A 23,651-nucleotide genomic window follows, 5' to 3' on the forward strand; every position below is an offset into this window, starting at 1 on the left:
GGAAATCCTCTCAACAATAATCTCACTACCCACAGGGAAAGCACCGGGCCCTGATGGATTGACTGGAGAGTACTATAAGCAATTCTCCAGCCAATGAACCCCACACTTAACACAACTCTTCAACAATGCTGCCTCCTCTTCCAAGTTCGCAAATGAATCGTTAAATGCTGTTATTATTACACTTCTGAAACCAGGGAAGGAGCCGACCTCCCCTCAGAATTTCCATCTCATATCCCTACTGAACCTCAATCTAAAAATTTATGCCAAAATTATTGCCAGACGCCTAATAGATGTAATGCCAGACCTTATCCACATAGACCAGTCAGGGTTCACTAAAGGGAGACAAGCACCAGATGCCAATAGACGAATGATAAAGTTGATACACCATGCTGAGACCAGCGGAACGCCTTCCCTGTTGCTATCTTTAGACGCAGAGAAGGCGTTCGACAGGGTCCATCGGTCATAGTTACAGAGGATACTCCTAAAATTTGGTTTCAGAGGCCACACATTTAAGGCCATCATGGCACTCTACACCACTCCATCAGCACAAGTATTCTCAGCAGACATGTTATCGCAACCATTCACCATAACAAACGGCACACGTCAGGGGTGCCCACTGTCTCCATTAATATTCAACCCACCTATGGAACCTCTGGCGGAATATGTTCGATCGAACCCTCTAATCACAGGATTGACAATAGGCAAAACCTCCTACAAGATAAGTCTCTTTGCGGACGATGTGATATTGATTCTTACAAACCTGGCTTCTTCCCTGGCAGAGGTTCAAAAAACGCTCAACTGGTTCAGTGAGATCTACAAACTAAACACAACCAAATCACATATTCTAGATCTTAAGTTAGATGCCACAACAAAAAAACCTGTTACAGGTTCAATACCCTTTTGCTTGGCCAGACAAAAGCATTTTGTACCTCGATGTTCAATTACCGAGATCGGTAAAGCACCTCTTCTCAGTTAACTTTAACCTCTCCTTACCAAGCTGCGCACAGACACTCAATCCATAATGAAACAAGAACTATCATGGTCTGGAAGGATCACAGCATTCAAAATGATTTACCTGCCGTAAATACTTCACCTATTCAGGACTCTTCCCATCCTCATACCCAGATCCTTCTTCAAATCTCTCCAAACCTTATTCAACAAATGTATATGGAAGGGAGCTAAACCCAGATGGCCACATTCGAAACTCATGAAACACAAAACAGCGGGAGGGTCAGGGACCATAGACTTTGAAGACTACTTAGCACCTGTACTGGACCAACTAACCGAATGGTTCCATTCATATCCTAAAAAGCTGTGGGGTAATATAGAAAGTATATCAATATTGCGCCCAAATTTACACTGGTGGCTGATGAGCACCCCCTTAGGTTCTAGTATTCCGTTGGCACAAAATCCCCTACCATGAAAGCCTCAGCTAACGCATGGAAAAAAATTGACCCAAAACGGCTCCACCACCCCTAATGCCCCATTGATCCCAATCCCAATTGAATCTCTCCACCATTTATCACCAGATTTTTCCCTGACCCAGTGGGCCGACAGGGAATCAAATCCATCCAAAACCTACTCCAGGGTTCCCTACCGAAACCCTTCTCCCTCCCTCAGCGTGAATTTAAACTGCCCTCTACGGATCTTTTCACATATATCCATGTGACGCATTGCCTTGACGCAATCCCCCATCCTCTTTATACGATACACCCCAAAGTGTGGGAATTTCTAACAACCAGGGGCATTGCTAGGTCTGCAAAAGATCTGTGGCAAGAGCCCATAGCAGCAGTCACCAACCTTTTTGCATGCCGGCGGGGGAGGCACGCCGACGGTAAGGAATTTTTCATGGGCGATGGCTGGTGTTGGCGCTTCAATCATCATGGCACCATGGTTGATATGGTGTCAGGGTGATTGGAGTGCATTATTTCTATTGTTACATTCTAATATATAATGAAGTGGTTCAACTCACCATAATGCAGAATCAGTGGGAACCCTGGGCATGTCACTTGCCACATCTCCTGCCACCAGATGCAGCGTGTCACTTGTCACCGTCGCCTGTCACCAGATGCAGCATGTTACTTGCCATCGTCACCTGCCACTAGATGTGGATTGTCACTTGCCATGTCGCCTGCCACCAGATGTGGATTGTCATTTGCCACTTTCACCTGGCAGCAGATGTGGATTGCTACTTGCCACATCACCTGCCACCATTTGCAGATTGTCACGTCTCCTGCCACCATTTGCATATTGTCACTTGCCACGTTTCCTGCCACCGTTTGCAGATTGTCACTTGCCACGTCTCGTGCCACCATTTGCAGATTGTCACTTGCCACATCACCTGCCACCATTTGCAGATTATCACTTGCCATGTCACCTGCCACCATTTGCAGATTGCCATGTCTCGTGCCACCATTTGCAGATTGTCACTTGCCACGTCTCCTGTCACCATTTGCAGATTACCACATCTCCTGCCACCATTTGCAGATTGTCATGTGCCATGTCACCGGCCACCAGATGTGGGTTGTCATTTGCCAACTGATGTGGATTGTCACTTGCTATGCCAGCCAGTGCCACCAAATGTGCATTGACGCTGCATTGGTGGCAGGCTGGCAGCACTGGTCCATTTGGTGAGAGCAGGAGAGTGGTAATGCGGGGCGGGCAGTAAGAGATGATGTCATCTCGCTGCTCCCCGCCGCACCTCCAACAGTGAAGCAAGGGGTCTGGCTGCAAAGTGGAGCTCCACCGATGACTATAGCCCCAATAGCCACTCCCTAGCAGTGCCCCTGCTAACAACCCCATCCTCCAAAACAAAAGGGATATCCCTATTTTATAATATCTTCCACCAAAAACTCCAATTCACCAAATCATTCCCCCACATCCACTGGGATACTGACCTGGGGCAAACGTACATAGAATACCAATGGCAACAAGCTTTACAAACAATCTACAAAGCAACAAAATGCTCTGCTCTATGGGGACTCACCCAAAAACTGTCCCTCAGATGGTATCTAATGCCTTCCAAACTAGCATTGTTTAGCTCAAACACCCCAGACACATGCTGGAGATGCAACTCAGCCAAAGGAGACTTGTTGCACATGCTTTGGACATGCAACCATATCCAAAACTACTGGAAAACTATTTCCAAGTCCTATTGGATATCAAAAAACACTCTGCACCCCCTACACCTGAATTGGCGCTATTAAATCTTACCATAGATTCCGTACCACAGCCCTTCCAACATGTCACAACACATGTTCTTTTGGCTGCAAGACTGAACCTAACAAGACTTTGGAAATCAGATAGGGCACCATCCGTTGAACACACACTTGACATGGTAAACCTCCACTACAATTATGAAATATTAATGGCCTCCAGCTGAGGTCAACTATCTAAAGAACAAAAAGCATGGCTACCATGGGTACAATGGTCTGGAGCTGCGAAGTTCCTATAACACAATATGACTTACCCTTAAGTTTGGTCATGATTCAGTCATAAGTTATGTTTAATAAACCTTGCATTATCTCAAGTATATGTTGCATAAACCACCAATGACAATGCCCCTCCCTCAAGCAACAAAAGAGATCCCATTGGGGGTTCCTGGGGAAATGGGAATCACACTCTCATAGTTAACATATATTTGAATCTAGGGTATTAGTTTTACCTCAGAAATTTCTGTTAGCATAAGCATAATGCATTTATATATACTAAATTGTATACGACAACCTATTATCTGACGAACAATGTATACATTGTTATCTCTTTGTTCTATTGAAAAAACAATAAAAATCTATTGAAGAAAACAAAAGTGGAAAATGAGAGGTTCTGTTAAAACCAAACCACGGTCAGGTAGACCAACTAAAATTTCATCCATAACTGCCAGGAAAATTGTTTGGGATGCAAAGAAAAACTCACAAATAACTTCAGGTGAAATACAGGACTCTCTGAAAACACGTGGTGTTGCTGTTTCAACATGCGCAATAAGGAGGTGCTTGAAGAAAGATAGGCTGCATGGTTGAGTCGCCAGAAGAAAGCCATTACTATGCCAATGCCACAAAGTATCCCGATTACAATATGCCAAACAGCACAGAGACAAGCCTCAAACCTTCTGGCACAAAATCATTTGGAGTGATGAGACCAAAATTGAGCTTTTTGGCCACAACCATAAGCGATACATTTGGAGAGGAGTCAACAGGGCCTATGATGAAAGGTACGGAAGTGGATCGCTGATGTTTTGGGGATGTGTGAGCTACAAAGGCACAAGCAATTTGGTCAAAATTGATGGTGAGATGAATGCAGTATGCTATCAAAAAATACTGGAGGAACATTTGCATTCATCAGCAAGAAAGCTGCGCATGGGACATACTTGGACATTACAACATGACAATGATCCAAAACACAAGGCCAGGTTGACCTGTCATTGGCTACAGCAGAATAAAGTAAAGGTTCTGGAGTGGCCATCTCAGTCTCCTGACCTCAATATCATTGAGCCACTCTGGGGAGATCTCAAACGTGCAGTTCATTTAAGACAGCCCAAAAATTGACAGGAACTGGAGGCTTTTTGCCAAGAGGAATGGGCAGCTTTACCATCTGAGAAGATAAAGAGCCTCATCCACCAATACCACAAAAGACTTCAAGCTGTCATTGATGTTAAAGGGGGCAATACACGGTATTAAGAACTGGGGTATGCAAACTTTTGATCAGGGTCATTTGGGTAGTTTCTGTTGCCATTATGATTTAAAAAGAGTAAACACAATTGATTTATAATAAATGGCTTCAGCCAAACACTAACCATTAGTGAAAGAAACGTTTTTGTGTTATCATTCATATTCTCTGAAAAATGGCCAAGAAATCATAAATTCTACCAGGATATGTAAACTTATGAGCACAACTGTATACAGTATACGGGGCCAGAACAAGTGGTGGGCAGGAGGGGCAGCTGCCCTGGGCACTGTAGTATCATGTGAGGTGGGGGCACCACGAGGAATTGGGGGGGGGGGGGGAGTTATGTTGGAAGGGAGAATTTGTGAGGCAGCAGGAGCTAAGAATTATTCTAGGAGGGGAAATTTGATCTGGGGGTGCTTTTGGGGGAAGAGGATTTGGAGGAGTTTGTGCTAGAAGATGTGACATGGTAGAGGGGAAGGAAATTTGTGCTAGGAGGGGATTTTTTTTTAAGGGGGGATTTGTGCTAGTAGGGATGATTGGGGGGAGGGGGGATTTAGGGGTTGGTGCTAGAAGAGGTGATATGGTAGAGGGGGGAGGGAATGTGTGCTAGAAGAGATTTTTTTTGGGGGGGGTTGTGCTGGTAGGGATGATTGAGAAAGGGATTTGTGCTAGGAGGGGGGATTGGTGGGGATTTGTGCTGGGAGGGGTGATTTGGTGTGGGTGGGGAGAGGATGTGTGCTCAGAGAGTAAATTCTAGAAGTAGAGGATTTGTGCTAGGAGAAGCGATTTTTGAGGGTGGGGGTGTGCATTAGGGATTTGAGGAGAGAGAGGATTTGAGCTGGGAGGGGGAGATTTGTGCTGTGAGGGGGAGATTTGTGCTGTGAGGGGGATTACAGCAAGGGGTGGATTTGTCCTGTGAAGAGGAGTTTTGCTCATATATCTTAAGGGAAGGTGCAGTTTGGTATGTTCACCCTAGGCTCTAGATGAGCTTGTCCCAGCACTGTGTGTGTGTGTATATATATATATATATATATATATATATATATATATATATATATATATACACCTTATATATACCTGTAATATAAAAAACATTTATTGAGAATATATATATATATATATATATATATATATATATATATACACACAGTATGTACCTGTAAAATACATAATAAATAAAACAATCATTTATTGATCTATAGTACAATATGTTTTCACAAATACAGATATTTGATCAACAAAATTACACCATGGTCGAACAACTTGCCAGAGCTGAAAATGAACAAGAGCTACTAAACTGATCAAATGAAAAGGTTTTGACTTTACAACGCTTTCTAAATGTGACTTTACTTGCATCAAATGATACATATGTGGCCACTTTTAGATCTACGTATTTGCTTCGGCGATTTGTACATAGCATCGATCATAGCCCGGTGTTGTTATCCAGGCTGTAAATATCTTGTTAAGAATAGTGCTTTTGTGATATCTTTTCAATCCGTTCCTCTGCATGTGATGGGGGTCGAGGATATTTTACATTGATAAATAGGGCCATCAAGTCAGAGGTGGTGACCTTTCTTTAGCTAAGGGAAATTAGCTGATGTGCTGGTTATGGAGCAATGCTTTGATACTACAATAAAGGCAGGCTGAATTATTTATTTCTGGATGGTGACATTGGAGTATTTTACACATTGCTTGTTTATGAGTTTCACCTTAGCTGTCCTATAGCCATCTTTATTAATTATTATTATTATACAGGATTTATATAGCGCCAACAGTTTGCACAGCGCTTTACAACATCAGGGAAGACAGTACAATTACAATACAATTCAGTACAGGAGGGATCAGAGGGCCCTGCTCGTTAGAGCTTACAATCTAGAAGTGTAATTATTAAGCATTTTTCTAAGGAGCCCCAAGCATAATTTAAGGGGAACTTTAAATTTTACATATTACAAGAAATAGCAAGGTTGCCATTGCTGATCTCTTTCTGAAAATGCCAAATCCTTTGCTGCTTTAGAGATACTTTGGTCTCAATCATTATTTTCTTTGTCACTTACCCAGAGCAAGTATGCAGATCAGGAGTTCAGACTTTACTTACTACATACAGTACTTGTGCCAGCTCAGGGAGTTATAAAATATTAAGTCCACATATAACCAGGGATTTTCAGGAGGTGAGAACTGCAGCCCTTTGCAGAGTAGAGCATGGTTAAAAAGTCTTTCAGGTTATTTCTTTTTTTGTTGTCTGTGTCCCTTTGGGGAAATTTTTCTCAGGTTTCCTGTACTGAAAACACAACAGGAAATGAGAGAAAGTGGATCACAAATAGTTGAACTCAGGGCTGGAATTCAGAAGTTATTTTAATGTAGGCCCATAGGAATTCTTCCCACATTCAGAGAATGCAACGGCTTCATTTCAACATTTTTGAAAGCAGGTAAGACTAGCTCTTGGTTTAAATCTAAAGATACATTTGGTAGAAAAATGCTAAAAAAATTACACAAGCAGAAAGCCTTAAGAGTCAAATTCCACCATGTACAATTTTGGTTTCTGAAAAATAGATAAGACCATACGCAGGTCCCATTGTGGAAACAGTGGGCATCTAGGTAGCTTCAGTTTCCTTGCAGAAATAGGTCCATAAGATCTTGCATTGCTCAATAAATCTTTCAAAAGGTGGATTATGCCTATACAGACACTAAGGCTTGTGTCCAAGCCAAACTGCAGAAATTTTGGAACATTGTTGACCTGGACTTTAACTAGGTCAGGTGGCAAACTGAACAAACTTTACCCAACATATGTGCTGGGCTTCCTAGGACTCTTCAATGCCTTGATGACTTGGTACAAACATCTGGCTTCTGTTAACTTCTCCCTTTCAGTACCTAGGCCATTAATCATAGACATGCTAGGCACAGATGGCATGAGGCTTTCTTTTCAAGAGATTTGGATGTAGAGGTATCGATACTGGGTGCTGTTGACTGAGGTGTGAAAGAGTGAAAACCAAGGCCTCCTCGTGCAAAATGAAATCACTGTTAAATATCAAAGACTTTCTCTGGGGCATTATGGAAAGAAACTTTAGGATCAATGACACTGCAGGAAAGGTGAAGCTTTGTTGGGACGTCAACATATTGCTCCAGGTTACCAGAGTACAAGGGAACCTGGAATAGAAGTTGCTTAATTTCACATTGTGAAAAGAAGCAATTAGGACAAACTCTGGGCAGACCCACGTTTGGACTATCCATTGAAAGATCTTTGGATGTAAAAGACACACATTGTTGTCCATGCCTATAAGCATTGTTGGGTTGATTTACTAAAACTGATAAAATCTGCAAAATCTGGTGCATCTCTCCAAAGAAACCAATCAGCTTACTTTTTTTTTGTCAAAGTTTAATTAAACAAGCTGAAGTTAGAAGCTGGCCAACATGCAGAGCTGCACCAGATTTTGCATGTTCCAATTTTAGTAAATCAGCCCCTGTTTGCCTGTAGAGGAGTACAATGTTTGTATGTTTTTATTCCCTGGGATGTACACTGCTGTTATGTTTTGCAGCAGTCCCTGTCCCCTTCCAATATGGGTTCCACTTTTTGGAGCAGCATCATGCTTCTTGTACCCCCTTATTTCTTGAAGTAATTCTAGGATGTCCCAAATAATCCAAATGTTTGAGTGCAAGTCCAACAACACTGAGACAGGAACTGATGCTGGAAAGGGTGCACCTTCCAATTTGTCCACTTTATCATGTTGTCAGGATCCAGATATCAACTCAGGGTCTGCTTTGCCTGGCAGTGTCTCTTCCTACTGAGCCACCTGAAGTTCTGGACAACTTCTTGCCCAATCTCTTAGTCAATCGTCATTGATACCCATTTTCTTGCTGAACTTCTTGCTGCTCCCCTGAACTTGTTTCAGCCATGACTCTGCACTTAATGTTTGCCAGATTATTGTGCGTATGCCAGTATCTTTTTATTTATTTATTTTTTAAAATTCTTTTTAATGGGGTTTTAAGTTTAGATACAAAATAGAGCCTATCAGGCATACCCAGGCTCGGTCGCTTATGCCAGTATCTTCCTGTTTGCTGCTACTGCTACACTGCATCCTTATCACTGCTTCTTGGCTGCAGATTCACTGATCACCGCTATTGCTATCTACCTGATACCTTTGGATAGTGACTTTGGCTTGAATACTGATTAGACCTCCTACATGCTCCTATGCTGCTACTGAGCCTGATACCAGATTTTGTTTAAAGCCTGTGGTGTGTGAACACACTCCAAAAACTCCACCCGGTGCCCAAAAAAGTGCAGACATAAATGTGAGACAAAAAACGTGCAATGTCCAAAGATATCAGGTAGATAGCAATAGGGGTGATCAGTGAATCTGCAGCCAAGAAGCAGTGATAAGGACGCAGTGTAGCAGTAGCAGCAAACAGGAGGATACTGGCATAAGCCCTCCCAAGACATTCAGGGCAGGCCCGAGGACCTACACCCTACCAGTCTAACGTGAACAACAAAAAAAGACAAAAAGTGACAAACAGGCAATAAATAAATAAAGTGGGGGAGGAAGTGAAAGTACCATTGTGCATTACAATGGTCGGCCCTCCAGTCAGGAATAAAAAATTCCTCTGGTCCTAGCCAAAAGGCTCGGCCCAAGAGGCAGGTGTGAAAAAAGTGTGGAAGTGCAGTGACCTTAGTGCCATAATTCAAAGTGACCCACATCACAGTGAAACTACGGCACCCCTGGACTGTCACTCCAGGGGCACATGCACCACAGGCTTCTTTCAAAACCCGGCCTTCAGCCAGACCAATGCAGCCCCATCCCCACCAGGAAGGCATCAGAACTTTGAGAGCTTAGGGAGAGAGGGGGGACCCTGTCATGGAGGTTGTACAAGGCCCCATGATTTCCAATGGCAGCTTTGCCACCATCAACTGGGGTACACAGACTATAACTTTTGCTTCCTCTCATTGTAAAGAATATTGTAAAGAACGTTGTCAATCTAGTTCTCCTTTGATCAAGGAATGAAAAGTTGAGGAAGTATCTGCACAGCAGTATGACAAACTACCTCCCCAATACAATGCTGATTAAATGTCTCCTCATTACCCTTTTGATTGTCCCATGGAGCTGCTTTCAGGGACAGAAATAACCTTTGGTCACATTTACTGTCTGTCTGAGCCTGAATTATAAGTAAAATTAGTATTAAAAATTGTTCTAATCTGCTCTCTTTTAATTCCTGAACTGCTAGAAAGATTCTGCTCCTCTAAAATTTTTACCAAATTAGACTTGTCGCATTGGTCGAATAGCTGAATGAAAAACTGCTTTTGCAAAGCCCCTGCATCATTTCAAGATTTTATCTATAATATACTGTGAGACTTTTTTAATAGATTAGTTTGTTTCTGCCTACCTGGATGACATATTTTTAGATAATCTAGAGCAGGAGTCTCCAAACTATGGTGCATGGAACAAACTCAGCCTGCTACAAGATTTTATCCTGCACACAGGTAGGGTCAGTGGTACAGTGGGGCAAAAAAGTATTTAGTCAACCACCAATTGTGCAAGTTCTCCCACTTAAAAAGATGAGAGAGGCCTGTAATTGTCATCATAGGTATACCTCAACGATCAGAGACAAAATGTGGAAACAAATCCAGACAATCACATTGTCTGATTTTTGAAAGAAATTATTTGCAAATTATGGTGGAAAATAAGTATTTGGTCACATACAAACAAGCAAGATTTCTGGCTCTCACAGACCTGTATCTTCTTCTTTAAGAGGCTCCTCTGTCCTCCACTCATTACCTGTATTAATGGCACCTGTTTGAACTTGTTATCAGTATAAAAGACACCTGTCCACAACCTCAAGCAGTCACACTCCAAACTCCACTATGGTGAAGACCAAAGAGCTGTTGAAGGACACCAGAAACAAAATTGTAGACCTGCACCAGGCTGTGAAGACTGAATCTGCAATAGGGAAGCAGTTAAGTGTGAAGAAATCAACTGTGGGAGCAATAATTAGAAAACGGAAGACATACAAGACCACTGTTAATCTCCCTCGATCTGGGGCTCCATGCAAGATCTCACCCCGTGAGGTCAAAATGATCACAAGAAAGGTGAGCAAAACTCCCAGAACCACACGGGGGGACCTACCGAATGACCTGCAGAGAGCTGGGACCAACGTAACAAAGGCTACCATCAGTAACACACTACGCCGCCAGGGACTCAGATCCTGCAGTGCCAGACGTGTCCCCCTGCTTAAGCCAGTACATGTCTGGGCCCATCTGAGGTTTGCTAGAGAGCATTTGGATGATCCAGAAGAGGATTGGGAGAATGTCATATGGTCAGATGAAACCAAAGTAGAACTGTTTGGTAGAAACACAACTCGTCGTGTTTGGAGGAGAGAGAATTCTGAGTTGCAACCAAAGAACACCATACCTACTGTGAAGCATGAGGGTGGCAACATCATGCTTTGGGGCTGTTTCTCTGCAAAGGGAACAGGACGACTGATCCGTGTACATGAAAGAATAAATGGGGCCACGTATCGTGAGATTTTTTGTGCAAACCTCCTCCCATCAGCAAGGGCATTGAAGATGAAACGTGGCTGGGTCTTTCAGCATGACAATGATCCCAAACATACTGCCCGGGCAACTAAGGAGTGGCTTCATAAGAAACATTTCAAGGTCCCGGAGTGGCCTAGCCAGTCTCCAGATCTCAACCCCATAGAAAACCTTTGGAGGGAGTTGAAAGTCCGTGTTGCCCAGCGACAGCCCCAAAACATCACTGCTCTAGAGGAGATCTGCATGGAGGAATGGTCCAACATACCAGCAACAGTGTGTGACAACCTTGTGAAGACTTACAGAAAACGTTTGACCTCTGTCATTGCCAACAAAGGATATATAACAAAGTATTGAGATTAACTTTTGATATTGACCAAATACTTATTTTCCACCATAATTTGCAAATAAATTCTTTCAAAAATCAGACAATGTGATTGTCTGGATTTGTATTTGTTTCCACATTTTGTCTCTCATAGTTGAGGTATACCTATGATGACAATTACAGGCCTCTCTCATCTTTTTAAGTGGGAGAACTTGCACAATTGGTGGCTGACTAAATACTTTTTTGCCCTACTGTATATCCTCAATGTGGGCACCCAGGTCTCACTGCAGGTCAGCAGAGGTTCACTAGCAACCAATCACATGCAAAAGGAAAGTCAGATACTCATTGGGACAATAATGTAATGGGAACCCCGACAGGGACCTTGATATAAAGAGGGACTCTGATGTAAGGGCAGACTCTGAAGTGGAGTCTGATGTAAGAGGGGATGCTGATACATACTCTAATGAGAAAGATGCAGACCTAATTCATTTTTGTTTGACCTTTAATATTGACTCAAGTTTTATGGAATGTATTTGCTTTGTTTTACTGAAGTTCTTTATCTGTCTTACTGAATCATATCATGCCACTTTAAAAAAGCTCCAAGTAAAACATGTTAATTAATTTAAATTTTATGCATTCATTTAAGAGTAAACACGAACATTTGTAAAATATACGATGTGGCCCTCATACTGAAAAGTTTGGACCCCTGAGCTATAAGAGCATAACAAGCATGTTTCCATCATCTTCAAATGACTGAGGAAAAATCAGCTTTGTATCTAATTGGAGAAATGTGATTCTCAACAAACCCAGATCCAGTTCTTGGGTTACAACATTTCTGCAGAAGGGTTGGGCATTGGTCAAAAAAGGATCAAAGCAGTTGTGGCGTCGCCTGTCCCAAGAAACATTTAAAAGATCCAATGGTTTGTTGGATTTTACAACTTTTAAATTAGTCCCCTTAGGGAACTCCTCAAAATAAATATCACTAATTACCCAGCTACCAATGAAAGGGGATGCAGGGGCTGCTTTTGGAAAACTAAAGATTCTTTTTACTTCCACACCAATGTTAATACATAAAGATCTCGAACTGCCTATTTTTGTGGAAGTGGATCCTTCAGATTCTGCTGTGGGAGCTATTCTTGTTTAGCCCATAGGAGACAAGATGCAGATTCATCCTTGCACTTACTTCTCTAATTTAATGTCTTCAGCTAAAAAGAATTGTGACACTGGAAATTATCAAGAATTGTGGGCGATTAAAGGGGTTGTAAAGTCAGAAGGTTTTTTAATCTTAATTCTATGCATTAAGATAAAAAGTCTTCTGTGTGCACCAGCCCCCCAATACTTACCTGAGCCCCATTTCTGTCCAGCGATGTCCATAAGTGCCTCGGCCGTCGGGTACTCTCCCTCCTGATTGGCTGAGACACAGCAGTAGTGCCATTGGCCTCCGCTGCTGTCAATCAAGGTCAGTCAGCCAATCAGGAGAGGGGGGGGGCGGGCCGAACCACAGCTTTGTGTCTGAATGGACACACGGAGCTGCAGCTCAGCTTGGGTGCTCCCATATCAAGCTGCTTGCTGTGGAGGCACTCAACAGGAGGGAGGGGCAAGGAGCACAAAAGAGGTATCCAAGAAGAGGAGGATTGGGGCTGCTGTGTGCAAAACCAAAGCACAGAGCAGGTAAGTATGACACGTTTGTTATTTTTACAGTAAAAAAAAACACTTTACAATCACTTTAACCACTTCAGCCCCAGAAGGTTTTACCCCCTTAATGACCAGGCCGTTCTTTTGCGATAACGGCACTGCGTTACTTTAACTCACAATTGCGCGGTCGTGTGACGCTGTACTGAAATGAAATTGATGTCCTTTTTTTCCACAAATAGAGCTTTTTTTTTATAGTATTTGATCACCTCTGCGGTTTTTATTTTTTGCGCTATAAACAAAAAAAGAGCGACGGTTTTGAAAAAAAAAACTATATTTTTCACTTTCTGCTATAAAACATATCCAAAAAAAAAAATTTAAAAAATCGAATTTCTTCATCAATTTAGGTCAATATGTATTCTACATATTTTTGGTAAATAAATCCCAATAAGTGTATATTGATTGGTCTGCGCAAAAGTTATAGCATCTACAAAATAGGGGATATATTTATAGCTTCTTTATTTATTTATTTTATTTAGAGGTTAACATCAGAGGCAATCAAAAGGTTAAGTGTATCCCTAGGAGGTGCTTGCTGTGTACATTTAGGGACCGTATATATATATATATATATATATATATATATATATATATATATATATATATATATATATATATATATATATATATGCGGTCCCTAAATGGTTAAAGTGGTTGTAAACCCTGGTAAAAAAAATTAAAAAAAAAAACCCCTGCAAGACAAAGGCATAATGAGCTAGTATGCATAGAAACACTGGACCGACGCAGGGCTCTGCGTCCCTTAACTGAACAGCTCCGTGCAGCATCGATTAACTATCGCTGGGGGTTCCCTGCATCACTCATTGCGCACAGGGAGGGCAAGACTGTGACACTTCGCTTCCCAGAGGACCTGGAAAAGTTCTGCTCGGATCTCAATATACCCATACCAGAACTCCCAGGATGGCAAGATCTCATCCCTTCCCCTACCCCCTCTGCAGAACCACGGTGGCAGAAAGTAGATCACAAGCGCAGATCGGGCTCTTCGGGATCTCCTCCCCCACAAGTTGGGTGACTCCTGTTCGGAAGCAAAAGGATCCTGGCTATGGCCTGCAACATCATGTCCTCGGTGGTGGCCGCAAGTATTAAGATATTGGATCTGATATAACGGATCTTGTTCTCATCTGTTGTTATCTCTAGCGCTCCGTACAAAGAAGAAGTGTTTTTTTTCATGTTTTCTGCCTACTGAAAAAAGTAAAAATTGTCTTTTTTTTTTTTTCTTTTCCTTTTGTTGCTTGGCATTTTTTTGATGTTACGGATTCTTCTTTGGACACTTGGTTTAGAGAAACATAGCTAAAGGCTGCCGGGACAGTAACCCTACCGGAGTTACTTGGTTTAACGTTTTATAAGGTTAAATTTGAATTTGATGTGTATGGAAAATGCCTCTTGGGTTTTGTGTTATAACATTTTGTTTGTGCCGGCTCCGGAGCTCTGGGACGGACAGATGCGCCACATTGAGCGCCCTCTGTTTGTCGTTCCGGGCGGCGGACCCGTCCCCTCGGGGGTGTCGGGGGGTCCCGTGCACTCGCGGGCCCGTCCCCCTTGGGGTTGGGGCCCCGAGTGTGCGGGATTCGCGATTTATCCCTATCATGCACTGCAGTGTTATGCGTGCTGATTGCCGCCCAAGTACAGAATGGGTGGTGACTGTGATGATGCAATTTGGTAATCTACCTTCTTCTTTCTTAACTTCTTTCTCTCTGTTTATCCTCTTCTCTTTCCTCTCCTGGTTTTCCCCTGCCCCATCCTACCCCATCCCTAACCTTCTTATTGGTGTCCACCTCAGATTCGATGGGCCCGTTGATTAGATGGAGCGAGTTCCCCCTGACGGAGTCAATGGCTAAGCTCAACATACTTTCCCTCAACGTCCGAGGACTGCACGCTCCAGGTAAACGTCACAACTTATTTAGAGAGCTGGATCGCCTGCGGGCTGACATTGTTTGCCTGCAGGAGACCCATTTGACACACACAACAACAGTGAAACTCTTTTCCCCAATGTACCCCACGTGGTACTACAGCCTTTCTGATATTCACAAGTCCAAAGGTGTGGCCATTGGTTTTCGCAGGGGTACCTCGTTCACGTTCGAAACTATGGTAAGCAACCCTTCGGGGCGATTTCTATTTATTAGGGGCAAGCTGGGTAGTATGTTATGCACACACTATACGCTCCCAACCGAGACCAAACTGGCTTTTTGTCCGCCACCCTTACTAAATTGACAGATTTTGCCCAGGGATGTGTCTTACTATCAGGAGACTTTAATGCCCCCTTGGAACCCCCTATTGACACATCCACAGGCACATCCTGTATCACACACAGACGATTAACACTCATACGCAAACGTCTGCATGACGCCCAGTTAATCGATGTCTGGAGAATCCTCAACCCCAAGGCGAGAGACTATACCCATTTTTCACACTTACATCACTCATACTCGCGCATCGATTACCTCTTTATTAATCACTTTCATCTCCCCCTTATCATTGGCTCAAAGATAGAAACCTCCACATTATCAGATCATGCACCAATTATCCTTCAGATAAAAATCCCATCCATCCCAACTAAGATTGTTAACTGGAAATTAAATGACCACTTACTCATGGAAGACATAGACACTACCGCTATCTCCAAGGAACTGGTACAATACTTCAGAGACAACGCCTGCCCGGAGATCTCCCCGGGAGTACTATGGGAGGCCCATAAGGCCTTCATACGTGGAAAATTTATTGAACTAGGGGCTAGGAAAAAAAAAGCGAGAGCGACACAGCAAGCAGAACTTCTCAGAGATATAGGCGCCCTTGAACGACAGCACAAAGCGGGCCTAGCAAAACAGGTGCTTGAGGCCCTGACCAAAAAGAGAGAAGACCTGAAAAATCTTTTTCATATCGAACAAAAACAGCAATTTCGCATTATAGCCCAACGTTCATACGAATGGGGCAATAAACCTGGTAGATTGCTGGCTCGCTCTCTGCAACAAAAAAAAGCTGCAACTTTCATTGCTAAAATTAAATCTAGAACAGATGAGCTAGTACACCACACCCCTGCAATAGCGGCCGAGTTTAGAATGTTTTATCAACAATTATACCACGTGCAACACAATATACCCGACCAAGCTACCCGCAAACAGGCTATACAAGACTACCTTGCAAAAGCCAAACTCCCAAGACTAGCAGATGATTTGTTGTCAACCCTAGACGGTGAATTCACCTCTGAAGAGCTACGTAGAGCTCTTAAGGCCATGGCATCGGGCAGGGCTCCGGGCCCGGAAGGGCTTACGGTCTCCTATTATCGCTCTTTTGCGGACATTTTGCTCCCAAGACTTGCTAACTATGCTAACTCAATTCCCTCCGGAGACCCTATTAGACCAGAAACTCTACATGCGCACATCACAATTATCCCCAAAGCAGGAAAGGACCCCAGTTGCTGTGGTAGTTATCGCCCCATCTCCCTTTTGAATATTGACGCTAAATTATACGCAAAACTAATAGCTAATAGACTTCTCCCCTTAGTCCCAAAATGGGTTTCGAATGAACAAACGGGCTTCATTCCCGGAAGAGAGGCACGCGATAACTCCTTGCGTACCCTCTCCCTGATCGCATACGTGCGTGGGTCCTCCCAGTCCACCCTGCTGCTGTCAACGGATGCCGAGAAGGCGTTTGACCGGGTGGACTGGGAGTTCCTAATGGCGACCCTGGCTCATCTGGGGCTGAGCCCCCCTTTCCTGAACCAAATAGCAGCCCTCTATAATTATCCTACAGCCCAACTTAGAATTAACGGCACTCTTAGTGACCCCTTCGTTCTACATAACGGTACTCGTCAGGGATGCCCCCTTTCACCGATTTTATTCGCTCTCTCGTTAGAACCCTTCCTATCAACTATAAGACACAACCCAAACATACACGGCATTACTGTGGGCTCTTTTGAACATAAGTATGCCGCATATGCGGACGATATTTTGTTTTACATTCAACAGCCTAGAATTACCCTTCCCAATTTAATGCAGGCCTTTTCGACCTTTAACCAAATTTCAAACTTTAAAATTAACATGACTAAATCCGAAATCTTAAATATCTCAGTCCCCAAAGAAACCGCAACCCACCTACAGGAATCTTTCCCTTTTAGTTGGCAAAAAAAAGCCATGAAATATCTAGGTATATTCCTTACTCCCGCACTGTCCTCTTTATTCCAAACCAATTTTATGCCTCTATTAAACTCGATCAAATCCGATCTCCAAAAATGGTCTCAACTTGCACACTCGTGGCTGGGGAGGATAGGAGTGGTAAAAATGAACATACTGCCCAGGCTGCTCTTCCTGTTCCAAATGATACCGTTTCAAATTCCAGCTGAATACTTTAAACGCATAACAACTATGATTTGCAGATATGTCTGGGGTAGACGTCGTCCTAGGTTGACCAGATCGCTTCTTACTAGATCAAAGGCGGAGGGAGGTCTGGCCCTCCCGGACATCAAACAATATTTCTTGGCAGCCATTTTATCCAGAATCTCAGATTGGAAATATCATAAAGACTCAAAACTCTGGGTATCTCTGGAGGTGGCATTGGGGGGCACTGACCTTTATCCCTTAATCTGGATCCCGAAGAAAACCAGGCATTTATCTGGGGGAACATCCCCTCTCACGTGTTATACCCTACGGGTCTGGGACTTACTCTGTAAAAGACACGCTTGGCAATGCAACTCCCCCCTCATGCCAATAACTGGTCACATGTATTTCCCCCCTGGGAACATTGATCCCAGATTACACTCCTGGAATCTTGGGGACTCTGTATTATTACATCAAGTCACCAAAGACTCTGACATTTTACCTCTATCCATGCTCACAACGGTTCCGAACCCACCGCTTATGGATCTATGGAGATATTTGCCATTATCTGATTTCATTAAAACCCTTCCCAAGCCAGTGCGCAATGTATCTAACCTAACGGCGATAGAAGCAGCCTTTGTTGATGACCACCCAGTGGAGAAACCCCTTTCCTATTTTTATAAATCACTAAGATCACTGAGCACCGCAGGATATCCTAGCTTCCTTCGCAACTGGGAGAAGGATCTCCATAAGACCCTAACGGAAACCTAGAAGTCTTCTATCCTTCAACTCTCTCACGCATCATCTATGTCCTCGAAATCAGCCGAAGTTAATTATAAACTTTTGACCAGGTGGCACTACACTCCAGCTGTACTCCACAAGCTATTTCCTCAGATCTCACCTCTCTGTTGGAGGGGATGTGGAGAGAGAGGAACGCATGCTCATATCTGGTGGTCCTGCCCACTTATTAGGCCCTTCTGGCTTAACATCCTCCATTGGATAAAAGAAATCCAGGGTTCGGAGGTTCCTTATGACCCCTGGCAGGTATTATTGCATTGTACAGACGAGTCAGCGGGACCATATAAAAAATCCATCATACCACATTTATTAAACGCTGCCAAAACCCTCATACCTAGGTTCTGGAAAACTCCAAAGATACCTTCCCTGCGCCAATGGTTATGTGAGGTAGACCACACGTACTATATGGAGGACTTAACCTTCTCCCTCAGAAACAAACCAGACTTAGGGAGGAAAATATGGTCCCGGTGGTTCGCCTTCAAGTATTCCGCGGCGTACGCGGAAATTATGGCTTCGAACACGTAATGTGCCCGTATATTAAAATGCAATGCCCTGGCTGAGGTGGGCACCCTTCCCATCCCTCCTCCCCCCCCCCTCCCTCTCCCATTCCCACCCCCCCATTCCCTCCTGCCCTATCCCTGCTCTTTTCTTCTCTTCTCTATCTCTCTCTTTTACTTGTAATGTCTAGATGTTTATATAAGCGAAAAACATGTCAGGATTAGGTCCTGTTTCAAATGTTATAGTTTAAGTCTTTTTTGAGTGCCCATGCCCTGCATACATACCTTTACATTGTACCCCAGCATAATATGGAATGTATAACATTTTATGCATGTTTATTATGCCCAAGCATGTGATGGGCACTTATCTCTGTGCACTGGACTTCCTGTCATCAATAAAAATATATTAAAAAAAAAAAAAAAAAACAAACCTTGTCGAAAATTCCGAACGTCAAGAACGCGGTGACGTACAAGACGTACGACGAGCCAAGAAAAATGAAGTTCAATAGCCAGTGCGGCTCTTCTGCTTGATTCCGAGCATGCGTGGAACTTTGTACGACGGAATTGTGTACACACGATCGGAATTTACGACAACGGATTTTGTTGTTGGAAAATTTGAGATCCAGATCTCAAATTTTGTTTGTCGGAAATTCCGATGGAAAATGTCCGATGGAGCCTACACACGGTCGGAATTTCCGACAAAAGCGCCCATCGAACATTTCCCATCAGAAAATCCGACCGTGTGTATGCAGCATTAGGGTTGCTGTCTGATGTGGACAACAAATGATTATTTCTTATTTCTGTTAATATATGTTTTGTTGGAACAATAATGTTTGATATTTGTGATAAACACAGTGTATGCTTAATCATTATATTTTTTAAATATTTTTTATTTATTTTTTTAAAAGAATGGTAAAGTGTTATAATGTAATCAAGATTTAAGTTGTTGATATTTTTTGACATTGTACCATTTGGAAAATTATTAATAAAAACGATTTAAAAACGTGTAAATACACTTTAAGAATTCATCCATTCTGCCAAAACATTGTCCTCTAGACAACCACAGTGGACTTTATTCTTCTCTAGGTTCAACTTTGCTATGTCGTATTGACCTGGGTCAAGGAATGGAAAAGCATTGATGCCATATTATGGACTTTGTCCAAGCCCTTCCAGGAAAGCAGCCTTGAGTGTACTATCCTGCCTCAAAAGAGAAACCAGTAAGGATTTCTTAATTTGTTTTGGATACTTTATGGACAGTTCACTATATAGCGCTACACCTGCAGGAGCTGCTTGGTAATCTGGTTTCTCTGTTCTGCACCTCAACATCAAGAGCACCCTCAGCCCCTCTGATACACCTGGTTGAATGAAAGTTACTGCAAGCAGTTATAAGAATACAAGTATAGATAACTTTAACTTGGTTGTGAATTAACACCAGGAAATAGACACAAGACTGTTTAGTGGTAAATTAACTCAATGTATTGGTACAGGCTAAAATAAAAGGTGGTTTGAGCATAAATAAACACACGGAAGGTAGGTTCAGACACAGTCCACTAGACTGTATATTCACTGTTATATCAAGGTAACTTAGAATAGAATTCTGTATCACTAGACTGGTGTTAACTCATGAATCAGCAAAGTCAGTAATAAACCATGCATATTAGCATTAACTGCAATGTGAATAAAAATGCTATAACTAATCTAGAGTGCACCCTAGGAGAATGGCTAAGACATGGTGCTATGTCCCCTGAGAGGTACCTCTTAGCATAAGCAATAGGTAAAGGTCTCTGTGTAGCAGCTGTAAAGAGACAGTCTTTAGTCCTAACTCTTCAGCCGGCTAGCATTGGGGCCTAGTTTTACCGTTGGTGAGAATAGTCCCAGTCGAACCTGCAGGCAGCAATAAGGCTACTAGATGGCTCTATGGTCAGCTTGTAAAGCCCTGGTGCCCAACTGCAGAACTTTGTTATATAATGTGTGGCCCTCGGACCTCAACAGTCTGTAGTGGAAACATTGATTAGGGTAATAGCATTGATCTCTGCCAACCTCATGTACAGTGCCTTGAAAAAGTATTCATACCCCTTGAAATTTTCCACAGTTTGTTATGTTACAACCAAAAACGTAAATGTATTTTATTGGGATTTTATGTGATAGACCAACACAAAGTGACACACAGAATTGTGAACTGGAAGGCAATGATGTATGGTTTTCAATTTTTTTTACAAATAAATATGTGAAAAGTGTGGCATGCATTAGTATTCAGCCCCCTGAGTCAATACTTTGTAGAACCACCTTTCGCTGTAATTACAGCTGCAAGTGATTTTGGGGATGTCTCTACCAGCTTTGCACATCTAGAGAGTGACATTTTTGCCCATTCTTCTTTGCAAAATAGCTCTAGCTTCGTCAGGTAGGATGGAGAGCGTCCGTGAACAGCAATTTTTAAGTCTTGCCACAGATTCTCAATTGGATTTAGATCTGGGTTTTGACTGGGCCATTCTAACACATGAATATGCTTTGATCTAAACCATTCCATTGTAGCTCTGGCTGTATATTTAGGGTTGTTGTCCTGCTGGAAGGTGAACCTTTACCCCAGCCTCAAGTCTTTTGCAGACTCTAACAGGTTTTCTTCTAAGATTGCCCTGTATTTGGCTCCATCCATCTTCCCATCAACTCTGACCAGCTTCCCTGTCCCTGCTGAAGAAAAGCATCCCCACAACATGATGCTGCCACCACCATGCTTCACGTGGGGATGGTGTGTTCAGGGTGATGTGCAGTGTTAGTTTTTCGCCACACACAGCGTTTTGATTTTAGGCCAAAAAGTTCAATTTTGGTCTCATCTGACCAGAGCACCTTCTTTCACATGTTTGCTGTGTTCCCCACATGGTTTCTCGCAAACTGCAAAGGGGACCTCTTATGGATTTCTTTCAACAATGGCTTTCTTCTTGCCACTCTTCCATAAAGGCCAGATTTCTGGAGTGCACAACAAATAGTAGTCCTGTGGACAGATCCTCCCATCTGAGCTGTGGATCTCTGCAGCTCCTCCAAAGTCACCACGGGTCTTTTGGCTGCTTCTCTGATGAATGCTCCCCTTGCCCGGCCTGTCAGTTTAGGTGGACGGCCATGTCTTGGTAGGTTTGTAGTTGTGCCATACTCTTACCATTTTGGTAAGAGTATGGCACCTGGTATGGCTCCTGGTTAGACTGTTTGAATGATCGAATGAAGAGACTCCATTTTGAACCATTCCATACATATGTGCTCATAGAGGCTTTGTTAACCAGGGACTGGTCACTAACCCTACAATTTCTTAGTAATCATAAATATTGGGGAGTGTACACCTTATATTTCTGAGCCTCAGAAACTGCAATACTATGTTCTAAGAGAGTAGGGTTTTGACATGCTTTCCCAACTTTGTCAGTAGAGGTGGGAATTTTTGTGGGCATTTCTGGGTAACTTCTTGAACTTCCAAACTTAACCCCTTGAAATAGTTTTTATGACCAGGGGACTGTAATTGGCTCTGCCAATTAGCTGAAAAGCTGGTCCCAACTTTCCCTGCTTGGCCAGATGTGCCCTCAGAATAGTTTTAGGGCCTCATGCTTGGACGAAGAGTTCTGCTTGGAGTTATCTCATCAAGGGCTAACTGCATGTCTTTTTCAACTTCTACAAAGTTCCCCTTTGTATTTGTACATCTTGGCTTTCCCGCTCTGGCCTATGGCCTGACATTTATATTGGAAACATTTTGTCTCCGAAGATGTTTATCCTGCAGCAACATTGTTGATTGTTGATTTTTGTTCACTTGCATAACTTATGGCCATGTCTAGCTTGTTTTTAAACCAGGATAGACCATTCAGTGAAAACTATATTTCCACTGATTGGTAACCAGATCAGCTACCCAGGGACTTAACCACATGGCCCTTCTGGTTATCAAAGACCATAGGCACAGGCTGAGGATGTCTAGTGCTGCCTCCCCCACAAATGAGGAGTCATCATCATTTCCTGCAATGCAGAGATTAGCTCCTGACCCACTTCAAGGACAACCACCGAGTGCACATTGTTCACCTATACCTCAGCAGCATTTACTATGGAAGTAGCGTAACAGCAAGATGATGCACTCCACCTGCCATCAAATAGACTTTTTTTTTTTAAAAACTACACCAATTAGCTTTTTTAACACATCACAGAATGACACTGAATCTTCAAGTGGTAATGTGTTAATCATATTAGCATGATGTCCATAAACATCTATTATTTTTGCTCATTTAGAGGATTTAGCTTGTTGAGTCTGAAGTGTATGGACGTTCTTCTGTCTGTCTTGCCCCATACATCCAGAATATTCAACTTCATAAAGGAATAGCAATTACTTTTAACCACACACAGCACAGCTCAGCCCCACCCCTGATCCCTCCTCACAGGATTTGGTTGACAGCATCAGGAGTTGATGGCTCCCGCTGCTGCCTTTATGTCCTGTGAGAAGAGAGAGAGAGAGAGCAGCGATGCTGTTCTCAGGCACAGTGCTGGATCAAAAATGAGCCAGGTGAGTATTGGGGGGGGGGGGGGGGGGTGTTGCTGGGGGGAGCTGATCATAGTAGTTTTTTTTCCTTAATGCAGAGAATGAATTAAGGTAAAAAAAACATCATGCCTTTACAACCACTTTAAAGCATCCTATTTATTTTATTCCTTTGAGATGACCTGTCAATACACCACAATGCACATTTTAATAGACATGCATTTAATGTATCATTTTTTTAAACCAAGAATTGTGCTGCACTGCCAAGGTCCATTGGAGCTCTATTCATAACGAATGCCACCAAAGTCAGTTGTCCTGTGTATTGTACACT

This window comes from Aquarana catesbeiana, linkage group LG01 (assembly GCF_042186555.1).
Source record: "Aquarana catesbeiana isolate 2022-GZ linkage group LG01, ASM4218655v1, whole genome shotgun sequence".
Taxonomy (NCBI): Eukaryota; Metazoa; Chordata; class Amphibia; order Anura; family Ranidae; genus Aquarana; species Aquarana catesbeiana.